Raw genomic sequence first — 10,259 nt, 5'->3', positions numbered from 1 at the left:
GTAAGTAAAGCATACACGAAAACGCATACAATGTGTGTAACAATGCGAGAAGGTGCATAAACACATATAAGTAAAGCATACGCGAAAATGCATACAATGTGTGTAACCATGCGAGAAGGTGCATAAACACATGTAAGTAGAGCATACGCGATAACGCATACAATGTGTGTAACAATGCGAGAAGGTGCATAAACACATGTAAGTAAAGCATATGCAATAACGCATGCAATGTGTGTAACAATGCGAGAAGGTGCATAAACACATGTAAGTAAAGCATACGCGAAAATGCATACAATGTGTGTAACAATGCGAGAAGGTGCATAAACACATGTAAGTAAAGCATACGCGAAAACGCATACAATGTGTGTAACAATGCGAGAAGGTGCATAAACACATGTAAGTAAAGCATACGCAAAAGTGCATACAATGTGTGTAACAATGCGAGAAGGTGCATAAACACATGTAAGTAAAGCATACACGATAACGCGTACAATGTGTGTAACAATGCGAGAAGGTGCATAAACACATGTAAGTAAAGCATACGCGATAACGCATACAATGTGTGTAACAATGCGAGAAGGTGCATAAACACATGTAAGTAAAGCATACACGACAACGCATGCAATGTGTGTAACAATGCGGGAGAGAAAGGCACATATTCAACGGAAGGATGGTAAATGCATTTTATTCGTGATGTTGAGATGCAACTTCAAAACAGGATGAGCCATTGTTGAATGCAAGACGCGTAACGAGCGTGTTTATTATAGTCAAAACAAAGCAATGTAATACAACATATTTAAAGCGATTTGCGAAACTCGCAAGATACAAAAGGATACGAGAAAGGATACTCCTTGCGCGCACCGAGCATCGCACACAGAAGACACGGCTCGAGGCCAACAGGAAGGCCGGTTAAGGTTCAAAAGTGCACTTTCTTGCACTATCTTGAGTAATGAAGGTGCCAAACCACATAACTGACTCAAACAAGGATGTGGGAGGTGCATCAACCACAAGGGGAGGCCACCGGTATTGATCCAAACATTCTGCTGCTTTTTCTTTTCTTTGTTCTGTTTAGACATTTTGTTTCTTTTCTCCCCTTTTTGCTTTACTTTGCTTTTTACTGGTAGTTTGAGCACATTGTACTACCTCAGGCAGGTTTTACTTTCTCAAAACTATGTACTTTTGCAAAAGACATTATGGAAATGAAACAGCTATTTTGTTCAAAAAGTGTTACATTTGTACATTTTATGCATCGCATCGCATTACAAAACAATGTAAATGAGATTTGAACTTTTGTTTGAAAATTAAGCACTTGCATCGTAATAATTAGGTAGTGAACTGTATAACGACAAACACAACTCGATAATCAAAACAAAGAACTCGATAAGCTAACCAACTGTAAATACATCTCGATAAGCAAAACAAAGGCTTAAAGAATGTAAATTACAACTCGATAAGCAGATGTATAACAACCCGATAAACAAATTGCAGTAACAGGCACGACTTTGCAAAAATCATCACCAAAAGGCATTGGAAGTGGAACTAGTCACAAGTTCTCAGCATGCTTAACATTTATTCAGCTTAGAGAACAAAAGGAGAGGCCATCGGCCAAAGGGAGATATCACCGACCACGATAAATGGCCATCGGCCAACATTTTAGCCAATCGACCAAAACATATGGTTGGTCGGCACTATTTTTGGTCGACCGGCCAAAAATGGCAAGGACCTCCAGAATGTTGACACTTGTCTTGCACTCAACACCTTATCTTCTACAAAAGCCCCAGCTTCGTAGCTTTCCTTATTTCAGCTCTGATTTGCACCAAATGGAAGAGTTTCTTGCCCTAAATCTCACACTTGGATTGCCAACTTGGATGGCTCGGAAAGGCTAAATTTCTGGGGTTTCGGCATAAATGCACTATTCACGCTGGGTCGCACCCCGCTGCGTTTTCCGTTCCTCCATGCCGCAGCAAAGTTTTGGAATCCGGTGACACGTCTTTAGCTTTGGCGGCCAAGAGATGTGTCCCACTTTCAAGGACTTCCAAGCTTTAATGGAATCCGAGCGCGATGAAGAAATCTTGCCTCAGTTTCGGTTTGGCCATGTCCAAGCGCTAGGAAGGATGTGTGGCCTTACTTGGCATGACGCTCGGTCATTGATTCATGATGGAGAGCTGGACATTTCGAGCTTGGTTTGTCGATTTTCTGATCCTGGTGATCGCGATGACTGTCATTGGCAAGGCCATCGGCGACATGCGTTTTGTTTATGCATGCTATCTCATTTCTTACTCGCCCCAGGCTCCGGTGGGTTTAGCACTCGTCTGATCGAGGTCGTCGAGGGCTTGAAAGAGGGTAAAAGCTGCATCGCCATGACATCGGCCGAGACATTGATGGGCTTGGACGCTTTTCATCGTCGGGAGACGGCTAGGTTTGCGGGGAGTCCACTACTATTGCAGGTATTGTTTCCCACCCCATTTCACATGTATATTGCTCGCGTCACTCGGCCCTCAGGCTCGATTTTTTTCTCAAAACCCTTTTGCTCACTTTTTCCTCTCAACGTACACCTCTCTATTCTTTATTCTCTCATTTTTCATCCCTCTCCAGGTGTGGTTGATGGACAAGTTGAGAGTTGTGGACTCGTGTCCGACATATTCAACTCGCAGCTATTTCTCCCGACGACGTCTAGTCGATGCTCCGGATGAAGGATGGTGGTACAACTGGATGTGCAATTTGTCCGCGGATCACATTGCTTGGCGCTGCCCTTGGCTCAATTTACCGGCAATGAGCTATAGCATGACTCGCCAGCCCGGGATCCAGTTGATTGGCCTGGCACACTGTGTGTTTTACTTTTCGTTCTGGTTCCGGCGTCAGTTTGGACATGATCAGACTTGCCCAAAGGAGGGGATTGAGTACCCCGCTACATTTTCGATCCGAGGCACGCAGCTAGCTCGGTATGTCACGGCATGGCGGACGAGAGAACTTTTGGCCCCCGTTCCTACCTTCAGCTACATCCTCTCTGATGAGTGCTTAGATTGGCTCAATGAAGAGGCACAGATCGGGCCCAGCTTGGCATCAGAGGCTTCGACTAGCTCTGGGAGACGGCGTAGGAACACCTGACTATGCCCCGGATTTATTTGCTTTGATCAGAACTTTCAAGTTTTCTTTATGAATGTAATGAAAAGCAACTTCAATTTTGTATTCAAGAGTAGGAGAACTCTGTATTCAAATCAATGAAATTGAAGGTTGTGGTACTGAAAATTTTCCGTTCGGTCCAAAAATGGTCTAAGTTGTAAAAACATTAATTTGAACAAAATCAACTTTTATTAAAACTTTTCAAAACCATTTTCGATATGGATCAGAATTGGACACGCCTGAGATTTGTCACTAAGATGCACAACCCTGGATTCCAGCAACTAGAAAGTTGCCCCTAGTCTGAGTAGCACTGCACCGAAGATCACGACCAAGCTCTTGAATGCTGAGTAGACAAAGATGACCAAGGCGATCTCATGGACAAAGTTGATCAGGGAAGTGTTTATGGCTGGACTTCAAAATGAAGTTGCCTACGTATCCCAAAGATGGGAATCAAGCCTTACGTAGTTCGGCTTGGGTTCACTCGTGTATTAACTCTCTCCTTTTGCGCTCTAACTTTTGCCAAGGCCGCCCTTTGTGGGTTTTCAACCTTGCGAGCTCGGTTTTTATAATTTCAAAAAAATTTTGTGCTCTAACTTTTGCCTAGGTCGCCCTTTCGGGTTTTCAGCCTAGCGAGCCTCTCAAGGAAAATATTTCTTCAACTTGTCCATGTTGATCGGTTGGGAGAACTCTAGGCCATCTAGGTCCATCAAAACGACAACTCCACCCGACCAGATGGACTTGATGATGTAAGGACCAGTCCAATAAGGTCTGAACTTGCCCCTAGGGTCGTGGATGGGAGCTCGGTTGTCTTTGAGCACCAAATCTCCTTCTTTCAAATTCCTGGACTTAACTTTCTTGTTGAAAGAACTGACAATTCGTCATTGATAACCCTGAACATGGTACAGTGTTTTCAGCCTTCTCTCATCAAAGAGCATGAGTTCCTCGAATCTGCTTTGCTGCCAATCTGCCTCAGTTATCTGACACTCAGCCAGTACTCGCAACGACGCAACCTCAATTTCGATAGGTAGAACGGCCTCCATACTATAGACCAATGAATACGGAGTCACTCCAGTAGAAGTTCTAATTGAAGTCTGATAGCCCCACAGAGCAAATGGCAGCTTATCTGGCCAGTCCCGGTAGGTTTCCACCATCTTCTGCAGAATACGCTTGATATTCTTGTTGGCGGCCTCAACTGCTCCGTTGGTTTGCGGCCGATATGTAGATGACTTATGAAAAGCCACGTTGTATTTCTCTAACAAGTCGATCACTTCGTTCTTGAAGTGGGAACCATTATCTGAAATAATCTCGTTCGGGACCCCATAGCGGTAGATAATGTTGTTCCTGATGAACTTTGCAACGTACGACGCCTTCAACACCGCATAAGATTGGGCCTCAACCCACTTTGTGCAATAGTCTATTGTGACCAGAATGAACTCATGCCCATTAGACCCCTTCGGAGTGACAGCCCCGATCACATCGATCCCCCAGACTGAAAATGGCCATGGCGAAGTCATGTTGTACAGCTTCGACGGCGAAATGTTCGTGTGGTTTGCATGGATCTGGCATTTGTAGCATCGCCGGACAAAGCCAATACAATCCTCCTCTATGGTGGACCAGTAGTAACCCTGTCTGAGAATTTTTCGGTAGCGCATCACCCCATTCACGTGCGCTCTGCATTCTCCCCCGTGGATGGCCTCCATCAGGCGCTTCGATTCTCCAGCATCAACACACAACTTATGCATCCCAAGATGACCTCTCTTGTACAGTTTTCCTCCGCAAATGATGAACTGAGCAGCCATTCTTCTAATTGCCCTTTTGTCGTTCGCATTTGTCCCTGGTGGATACGCTTCTTTTTCCAAGAAGTTCCAGACATCGTAATACCAGGGGTTCTTATCTTGAACCTCATCTATGGCGGCAATCAACTCGTAGACCGGCGTAAATTTTTGTTTGATGATGATCAGACGCATCCAGACTCCAAAAGGGATGTCTACCATAGAAGATAGAGTTGCTAGTGAATCTGTGAACCTGTTGTTCTCTCTTACTAGATGAGCGAAGTTCAGCTTCTCAAATCGAGGAATCAGCAAGTCCAAGGTCTGGTGGTATATTTTCATCTTTTCTTCTTTGACTTTCCAATCTCCTTTTGCTTGAGATACAACAAGGTTCGAGTCCCCGATGACGTCCAACCGTTTTGCCCCTAGTTCCAGGGCTACTTCTAGTCCAGCAATACACGCCTAATACTCTGCCTCATTGTTCGAAACTTTTAACCAGAGTTTGAATGCTAGAGGTATACAGGAATTGTCGGGTGCTATTAGCAATACCCCTATCTCATATCCGTATTGGTTTGACGCTCCGTCAAAGTACATCGTCCAAAACTCTTCTTCAACATGTAGAATGGCCTCGTCTGGGAATAGGTATCCAACTGCTTCATCCCCTTCAACTGGGTGATCAGCTAGGAACTCCGCTACCGCTCTCTTCTTCACTGACTTGCGCGTCACATGCTTCAGATCAAATTCGAAAAGCAGAAGCAACCAACGAGCTAGCCTACCCGTAAGTGCTGGTTTCTCGAAGAGATATTTGATGGGATCTAATCTTGAAACCAACATTACAGAATGAGCTAACAGGTAGTGCCGCAGCTTCCTGGTAGCCCATACCAAGGCTAAGTAAGCCTTTTCCAGCAGAGTGTAACGAGTCTCGTAATCCAGCATCTTCTTGCTCAGGTAGTAGATAGCTTTCTCCACCTTGTCCTCAGACTCCTGTGCAAGCATGCAGCCCATTGTAGTTTCAGTTACTGAAAGGTACAAAATCAACGGTTTCCCCGGCTCAGGCGATGACAACACGGGTGGGTTCTGTAAGTATTGCTTGATCTGTTCAAAAGCAGCTTGGCATCGGTCGTCCCATTGGAATTTCTTTCCTTTCTTTAGGAGACCAAAGAGTGGTTCACAAGTCAAGGTTAATTTAGCAATAAACCATCTTATGAATTGCACTTTACCCAGAAAGCCTCGCACCTCCTTTTCAGTCCTCGGTGGTGGCATTTCTAAGATGGCCTTGATTTTGGAAGGGTCGACTTCGATACCTCTCTGCGTAATCAAGAACCCTAGTATTTTCCCTGCTGTAACACCAAACGTACACTTCTGAGGATTCAACCGCAACCAAAATTCTCTGATCCTTCGGAAAAACTTTTGTAAGGCGATGTAGTGGCCCTCTCTTTCTTTGGACTTGACAATCATATCGTCCACGTACACCTCAACCTCTTTGTGGAACATGTCATGCAATATCGTGGTCGCAGCCTGTTGATATGTAGCTCCAGCATTCTTTAGCCCAAACGGCATCACTCTGTAACAGTAGGTCCCCCACGGGGTGGTAAAAGTAGTCTTCTCCCGGTCTTCGGGTGCCATCACAATCTGGTTGTAGCCTAAAAAGCCATCCATGAACAAAAGCAATGCATGCCCCGCAGTGAGGTCCACTAACTCATCGATATGTGGCAGAGGAAAGTCGTCCTTCGGACTGGCTATGTTCAAATCCCTGAAGTCCACACATACCCGAATTCTGCCATCCTTCTTCGGCACTGGAACGATGTTGGCCAACCAAGTTGGGTATTCAGATACCAGCAGGAACCCTGAGTCGATTTGCTTGGTGACTTCTTCTTTGATCTTGATGGCCCAATCGGGGTGGATCCTTCTGCGTTTCTGTTTGACAAGTCGGGCCTTGAGGTCAAGAGGGATCCAGTGCTGTACAATCTCAGGATCGATTCCAGGCATGTCTTCGTAGGACTACGCGAAAACATCTTTGAAATCTTTTAATAAAGCAACTAAGGGCTCGCGCTCCTCCGAAGACAACGTGGACCCAATCTGGACCAGCCGCGGGTCCTTCTTAGTACCAACGTTAATTTGGATGATTTCATCAACCAAGGGTTTAACAAATCTCTCTTGCTCTTGATCAAGCAAATATTGCAAAACCGGAGGAATTTCTTTCTCGTCGTTTTCAACAAAGTTTTGAAAGTCTGAATTAATGCCATAAATCAAAGGCACAGAAAAATACTCAAAAGCCACAGCCACTTCATTCTCATTAAACACTTCTAAGTCACCTGATTCCTCTATTACAATAGACTTAAAGGAAAAAGAAAAAGACGACCTAGACAGGACTGTGGCATCTGGGTTGTCACCCCCCGGAATACCAGACTCAGACTCAGACGAGCTGGAACCTGATTTTGACCCTACAGATTCGGTAGAATCAAATTTCGGCTCACTACCTGACCCGGTGCTGCTTGATAAGTATCCCTCCTCATACTGCCAGACGAGGAAGGGTGCGATGGATGCATCCAAAATGTTCAAAGATCGGCTCGCGGCCGCTTCATTTCCAATCATAGACACTGAGAGATCATCCCCCAAGCACTCATGTACTATCGGAAGATCTAATAGTAGACAAGCCAGTGCTACCCCCATTTCAATCTCGGTGCTTTCAGAATCCACTTCCTTACACTGCTCAACCTCAGCTAATGGGTCTGTCTACTCCTCGGCAACATCATCCCTGGTCAATTGCAAGTCAAAGAAGATCTTGAAACTCGGCAGGCGCCTCTTCTCGACATTCAGCCATGGCTCTGGAAAGCTGCAAAATGAAATGTCTTCCCCCTCTCGGACGAAACGTCTATTCAGGGTGCCCTGGATAGGCCGATGCATCAAGTCAAAATGCCTCCCGGTCTGCTTGGCCCTGGCTCTCCCTGCCATTTCTTTTCCTTTCCTCACCCAGTCCTCTTTGGTGGGCAAATAGCCTAAACCAAAGGTATGCGGGTTGTGCGACACTTCGGCCGATATTGCGATGCCCTTCCGGCCACGTTTTCCTAGTCCCATCCCGGGGATATGCTGGAGCTTATTCATGAGGTATACTGACTGTGCGCTGACATACAACTCCTCATCAACAGCCAAAATGTTCTGAACGACCCGGGCCTCGGCTAGGGTAAATCCTGATAGGAACACATCCTCCGTACCATGCTCGATTTCCAAAACCGGTGTAGACACTTCTGGCGACAGATGGATTGACGAATTACCAAAAACAATAGCCACCCCCTTCCCGTGGGGGTATTTCAACATCTGATGCAGGGTGGAAGAGACCGCCTTCACCTGGTGCAGCCACAGCCGCCCTAAGAGTAGATTAAAGGTCGCAGGAACGTCCAGGACATGAAAATCAATCTCGTGTTGTCCCGGACCAACCTTAGTGTGAATCCTCACGGTTCCATCACCTCTCTGCTTGTATTGTCATATGCCCGGATCACCTGGGCAGTTGGCTCAAAGTCCGCGGGCTTCAACCTGATTGCATAAGCTGTCCTTGACGGGCACACATTAATGGCGGATCCTGTGTCGACAAGAACTACCGGTATCCACTTGTCTCTACACTCCACAGAGATGTAGAGTGGTTTGTTATGGTTTACGCCCTCGGGCGGCAGTTCCTTGTCAAAAAAGGTCAACGTCGGAAAAACCAATCCTACCAGCTGCTCAAGCGTGGTGTCTATTGAGAGTTTGGCTTTGTCCATCACAGATAGGACAGCTTGTCTATGTACTCTTGAAGCCATCAGCAGTCCCCAGATGGGGATGTCTGCTTGTATTTTCTTTAGTTGTTTTAGCACAGCCTCTTCTTCAAGTAGCTTTTCTTTCTGCTTGTCTACCTCTCTGTCCTTCCCGGACGCCTCTGGTTGATCTAGGTGTGGGGATTTGAAATACCACATGCTCCTAGTCATGTGATCAACTTCGCCAATGTACCAAGTTTCATCCGGCTGGTTACTCCCCCAGTCCTCATCTATGTGGGCAAGACATAGATCGTCATCCTCCCACCACATGCCATCGGCAGCCGATAGACACCTGTCCGGCTCCGTCACAACTATTCTTTTATCCATAGCACCTCTTGTTCCCGTGCCTACAGCATGCTCTACTCCTGTGCACGCAGAACATACTGTCCCTGCAGGGGCCTTGGCCTTTCTGACCCTCTCAGAATCTTCGATCCTTTCCCGGTCAAATTGTTTCATTGCAGCTTGCTGTTCAACATCTCCTATATTCAAATTGCTCGGATCCCGAGCGAAATTTTTAACACCGGCACTCTCCGATGATGCATCCAGATTCTCTGCCCTTCCGGCCACAGTTGATGTCCCTGTCCCTGACAGACCCTGTTCTAGCTGAGGTTGTTCAACAACATCCGGCTGGTCGTCAAGCCACCCAGTAGACTCCGCTACCCTATCCGGATCAAACCAGTTGACTGTTGTGTCTTCTGAGTCTTGTTCGTTGAAGAATTAAAGGTTGGCGATGTCCTCCTCCAGATCTGCTATGTCATCTAGCCCCTGATTGAATCCATCCTCCCGGACTACACAAATCCCTGCCCCCACTGGCAATTCCACATCCGGCCTTGCCTGGCCTGCTGATGTAATGTAACCGCTCGGGTTGTACACGAAGCTTGCAGACCTCTCGGGCTCTGTATTTGCATTCTCATCTGCCTCCGCAGTCGACCCACTTCTATCTTCGACAGCTACCACCACCGTTTCAGGTTGGGTTTTGGGAGATGTTCAACACGCATAAATCGGTGCTGTCAGGAATGAACACCTCCAGCTTGGGTAGGTGAGAAGGGGCAATATATATACTAGGGTCGTATGGCACAACCCCAGTTTGGATCATATTGATTTGTTTGGGAGGTAGAGCCTGGTTATATGGTGGGAGAGGGTTGGTTGTGACATTCGGTTTCTCCGGAGGCACGATCACCCTGTTGTCGATGAGATCCTGAATCTCGTGACACAATCTATAGCATTGGTCGGTGTCATGACCATGCTGTTGGTGAAACGCACAGTACTTCGCCGGGATATGGGAGGAAGGAAGTTTTTCTGGCAATGGCCGCGGCTCTAGGGGCTTCAAGTGCCCTTTTCTGATTAAAACCCGTAAAGCTTTGGACAGGGGCATATATAGTGGAGTGAAGGTTCTTTGGCCTTTGGGTGCGTATCTGGCTGCTTGCGAGCTACTACCGGACGCGCCGGTGAATGGCGTAGCTGTAAGGGCTCTTGGGGTATTGGTGGTGGTAACTATACTCACATCTGAAGATCTAGCAGCTGCAGCACTGCTCGTGCCTGCATTCGTACTGCGGTTGAATGTTCTCTTAGGCTG

Source organism: Camellia sinensis, chromosome 4 (assembly GCF_055761805.1).
Source record: "Camellia sinensis isolate YWXY chromosome 4, ASM5576180v1, whole genome shotgun sequence".
Taxonomy (NCBI): domain Eukaryota; kingdom Viridiplantae; phylum Streptophyta; class Magnoliopsida; order Ericales; family Theaceae; genus Camellia; species Camellia sinensis.
The sequence above is the reverse complement of the archived record's forward strand: the minus strand, read 5'-3'. Positions refer to the sequence as shown.